The 5,371-nt window shown below is 47.4% G+C and overlaps 1 long non-coding RNA gene across 1 annotated transcript; it reads left to right on the forward strand.

Moving 5' to 3' along the window:
• The first annotated feature begins 396 nt into the window (after positions 1-396).
• LOC135907740 (uncharacterized) lies at positions 397-1,874 on the forward strand. The gene is made up of 2 exons (XR_010566103.1): positions 397-505; positions 570-1,874. It is a non-coding gene; the product is annotated as an uncharacterized lncRNA (long non-coding RNA).
• The last annotated feature ends 3,497 nt before the right edge of the window (positions 1,875-5,371 follow it).

Here is a 5,371-nt window from a genome sequence, read left to right on the forward strand (position 1 = left end):
TTCCTGTGTGCGCCTGTTTTTGGCTGGTTTCTTAAAACAGGAAGTTGTCTGCAGTGTTCAATTGTGCATACAATAATATCATTATAGCTAACAAAAACAAATCTCAAAGGCTACGCTTTTGGTGGCTGCGTGCGTTGAAAGCGATTACGAAAGCTATAATGCGTCAGAGCCGCCATGCATTGACAGTAATCTCAAAGGCTATGTTTTTCTGGCGCCAACAGCTTTAGCAGAAACTAAAAACTCGAAAATCAGATACCGAATATTCCCAGAATAAGTAAATATTTCACTGTGTAATAATAGAATATTTTAAAAACCTATTTATGTTTGCATAGATGCACGTGGAAGTGTTAGAACCTTGGCAAAGCAGAACGCTGCAGTCATCCAATCCAATCCAAACTCTAGCCATCGTCGCCACGCCATTTTTCATTCTGCGATCGTTTTAAGGGCAGCGGAGCAGCGTTTGTCACCTTCCGTGCCTGCCGAAGTCTCCTACTCAGCTACCAAGGTATGACAGCTACATCGATTTCTTTTTTAATTCGTTTGGGTATTGAAATGTGTTTTCTTCACAGGTGCCAGGATGCCTAGACTGCGGGAGAAGCCGCACGCGCGAAAAAGAGCGTCGCTGGAAACAAAGACGATATTCGAGTACTTCGGATCTCGCACCGGCAGCCAGCAGTCATCAACAGCTCGAGAATTCGCTAGTCTAGAACTGTGCAGTGGCGCGTATACCCCGCACGCATGCATTAATATGTGCGGTCGGGCTGTCCCTGCAAACATTTGTACGCCTTGTGATGCTGGTCGCTGCACCGAGGCGACATCGGAAGTTCAGGACGGTGGTTGTGACACTACGCGCACTAAGGACAATGTGCCTTGCTTCCCTGATGGATATACTCTACGTGACGCTTCGGATGGTTCACTTCGCTGTGAGAACGGAACAGGTTCCCTTAGGAGAGGTGTACGCACAAGTCAATGCGGGTTTTCCGGTAAGCAGGACCCCGGAGTCTACATTTGCTTTAGCTACCGCGGACTCTTCATCGGTGCCCTTTGATTCTCCTGGCAAACAGCTTCTCCTGGCTAATGCGCTCATGATCAGAGCTGTAGCCGTCAGTAGCGGCAAGATCGCCTGCTGATCTCTACGAAAATAAAAAGCTCCTTTTAAAAAAGTAAAGAATATATTAGTTTTTATCTACAAGTTTGTTTAATATCGTGAGAATATGGTCACTACGGCCACGGCGGGGACATTGTAAACGAGAGTACGCATTCGATGGCCAAGTGAGTTTTAATAATTGTAAGAACGCACTACATCACGAGAAAGAGCTATTGTTTAAAGAAAGTGAAGAATGTATTGATTGTTCTTCACTAATAGTTCGTTTAGCCACGTCAGAATGTGGAGACATTGGGAACGAGAGTACGCATTTGACGGCAAGTTGACTTACGAGAACGCACTACGTCGCGAATAACATTTAAGCTGCAATACCATTAAGCATGTCCGTGTGGCACCCCGCGAATGACATTAAAGTTTAAGGCATTAGCCAGTTAATGTCATTTTTTGTGCCCGTGTCGCAGAGTGCTAGTGAAGTGATGTAGTCAAGATTAATTCCTTCATGTCATTTCTGTTGCTTTCGCTGCTTAATAATGCTAATTGATGTATTTTTGCTCTTTTTATCCCATGCTGCAAAGTCAAATGTCAAAGCAGGGTGGGCAATAAGTATTTTTGTTCTGCTGTTCTCTACCTTGTGTTGTGCTATTGAAATTGCAAGTTTTTTTCTTTATCTGTGTATTTATTTGTTCTTTGAACAGTACGCATATATCTGCTTATTGGTCTTTGTATGTATATGTATAAGGTGACAATAAATGTTTAATTGTATTTGGAAGTTGGTGTAAGTTCATTTCTCGTTTATTTAAAACAAGAATGCATTCAAACATTAGACCAATGTAATATATATAATGGTCCGGTGCTTGAATGTGTCCCGGCCACTATTGTCGCTTTAAGGCATGTGTATATCTGGAATACATCCGGGAAGACACACACACATATATATATGTATATATATATATATCCTGAACGTCCGCTGAATGTCCATGCGGGATGTCCGCGTCGGACGTACTACGGATGCCAAAGCGATTACCTTTGGATTTCCCAGGGACGTCCCTCGGACGTACGTCGGACATTCATGGATATCCCACGGACATCCCGAATATCCAGAAAGGACGTCCGTGGGACGTCGCCCGGATATCCGTGGTTACTTGGGCTTTTTATTTGTATTTGTGAATGTCCGACTTTATTTGCAATTTTTTTTCGAAGACACTTTAATTAATTTGCTGTGGATTTTACTAACCCCTGCCTTCTATTCTCTTTTTGAATACCATAACCACTACTACTTAGTATTCAAGTTGGATTAAGTCGCTTTTTCATATTTTTCATGTGGTTACTAGAAAGTGACAGCATCAGGCGATATGGTTTCAGCCCGTCTTGAAATAAAACATAGTTCTGCATCACTCAACGAAATGTGCAAAGGTACTCAGGGAAAACCTGGAAAACTCAGGGAATTTGGAAATGTCAATTCGGTAGACACCCTGGTGCGGTTTGTGCAGTATGGTGCGCTGCACCCCGTCATACTGGAATACAAGTGCCAGTACGATGTGTTTCGTATCACTTCACCAAGGTCCTTGACTTCACATCGTCGAATACCGTACCTGAAACCCGCAGCTGCTGCTCTGAACGCACGATCGACGGTCTTCTGATTGCAATGGCGATGGCACTGACGGAAACGACGAGTTCGTATGAGTCGGCGATGCGCCCGTAAAGTTGGCTTCGCAGCGGCGCGGATCATTTGACGTAATTTTTCGCGCTCGGCCAATCGCGGTGCGAGCGGCGCCGGAAAAGTTATGCGCAACTCTGCTCCCTGCGGGAGCGGGAGCATATACAGGAACGCTAATGGGCTGTAGTGTTCCCATAGAGAATAAAGAACCAGCTGTGCACGTTCCTGTATATGCCCCCGCAGGGAGCATATAAGCGTGATGTGAAATCAGGAACATGCTCATAAAGCTCAGGTGTCAACGTTGTACATATACGTATACAGGAACACTAATGGGCTGTACGGAACGTACGTCGCAGCGCCAGCGCTGCATGCATGATATTTTGATAATCGTTTTCTGTCGCAATCAAATAGACGTGCAAATGCTCAGCGGATGTTACGATGCATCCCCGAAACTCACTTCATATAAGAGATGAATTGTATGTGCACTCCTAGCGCATCTCAACGCCCATTAGACGGATTTATTAACCTGACAGCAAAGGTTTTGCAGACACCGAAGTAGTGGCGTAAAGCCGCTAAATTTGTTTTGAGCCACGCTGCCAGTAGCCAGAAATTATTCGGGCGGAAAAGTCAGTGGAAAATAACGCCGTAGTATAGGACATCGAATTGATTTAAACCAACTCGGATTCCAGGTGGACACATTTTCTTTTGCGGTTCGCATGCATTCATATACAAGTGGCCGCGGCATCCGCGACCCAACGTCAAGCGCTTAGTTCCTCAGCCGCTGTTGTAGAAGGGAAGGCAAAACATGTACAGGTTAGGGTGAACACGGCTCACCGTGGCCGCGCTCCGCGGGGCGCCAGAGCGTCCGGCGCGGCGGCGCATCGAAGCGAAGCGGCGCAGGCGCACACGGGCCTCGAGGAGGCGCTTCGCGTCGTCTGCTACAACGCTGGAGCGCACAGCTTTTGCTTTGCAGTAAAGTACGTTTCGCTAGACCCAGGTAACTGAGCGACCGAGGCGGCGTTGCGGGAAGGCGCAGTTCACTAACTGGAGCATTTTCCATCTGGCTCGGTCTACAGCTTGTGAACAGTCTGCTAAATCAATATACATTCTCACCACATAAATCACTTAGCATGTTTTTAATAAGCGATGAGGGTAAAAATGCGGTCATCTTTTGGCGCTCTTTATTAGGCTGGGGCCATTTTATTTTACTCTCACAGCACTTGGTGCAGTGCATACCGAGAAACCTATTAGGCGCGCTCTCCTTCGTTGGAGTCATCATGTGATGAGCCTAGCGCGCCGTTTCGCGCATGTCTTGATGCTAGAACGATTTGCTTAATTGAGCTAAGAAAGCGACCGAAACCCGCAATAAATTCCACAGAAAGTTATAGAGCGATTGTTCAATCATGCATCATCATGTTTGCCATCGATTTTACCATTAAGGAGGGCAATAATATTCGACAGCAACTAAGAAGTGACATCCGCTACTTTGCGACTCTCTTATTGACGCGTAGGGCTGGTAGGGGTGCATGGAGCGCTTTACGCGATGTAGGAAAGTGCTCTCCCCGGCATAGCAACTGATTTGGCGGCAATTTCACTCCCGCTTTTCATCTTTCTGCATCCTATAAAAATACACAATTCATTTTTGTTGTCACAGTTTGGGTAAAATCACCGAAGCGGTGCCAGTCCTTTGACGGCTACCTGACGCGAGAAGTAACATTCTCATTTAGAGGAATCGTCAGTCAATTATTTGATTACATTGATTGGGTGAAGTAAAACATGTGGCGCCGTCGTTTTTTTGGTTTTTTTTTTGCTCTTTAGAGTCAATGCACGCCGCATGCGAATGCTGTTTGTGCCCGTTTTGAATAGGTAATTCGAGTGGAAAATCTATAATCTACATGTCTGTTTTCTAGTTTAAATTACGTATTGCCGGGCAATTAAGTCGTTATTCGCTTCTATTTGTTACGTTTCGCCTACGACGCGCGGAGTAGCCGGCGCGGATGCAACGGTCGCCGGGGCTTCGTTCCAAGCGGCGGACGTTTTGGCCCGTTCGGAGCGGCCGCGACGCATCCCCGCCGAGCGCGTCCCGGCATGTTCAGTGCCACGTGTCTTTGTGTGTGCGTGTGTGTGCCCACGCTTGTCAAAGCGCGGCAGCCGGGGAGAGGAGCTCCCCAAGTGTGAAGCGAGGAGGTCTGACCGGCGCCGGCCCGGCTGATGCGTCACTACACTCGTCTCTACATGTCTCTCAGTCCATCCGTGCCTCGCTGTCACGTGGTGTCATCCCGTGACCTTCCTTCTTGCCCGCGACGTCAAGAGTATAAAAGCAGCTGCTCCCGGACGCCAAGAGAGAGGCTCCGAATTCTTCCGTCGAGAAGCGTGCTCTCCCGTCTCTCCACTTCGGTCGACCTGACCGGCCGCTCTTTTGCTATGCTAGAATAAACAAGTTGTTCTGTTAATTAGCAGTCGACTCATGCTTTGCCGGGACCTTCGGATGCTTCCAGTGTGCCCCAGGCCGCCAGGCCAACGCTACCCTTGGGGCTTGCGACCCATTTGCAACAACGGGCGCCAGCGGTCGGATTGCAATAATTAACGGGTGCCAGCACTGAGGTTCC

Source organism: Dermacentor albipictus, chromosome 1 (genome assembly GCF_038994185.2).
Source record: "Dermacentor albipictus isolate Rhodes 1998 colony chromosome 1, USDA_Dalb.pri_finalv2, whole genome shotgun sequence".
In the NCBI taxonomy this organism is placed as follows: Eukaryota; Metazoa; Arthropoda; class Arachnida; order Ixodida; family Ixodidae; genus Dermacentor; species Dermacentor albipictus.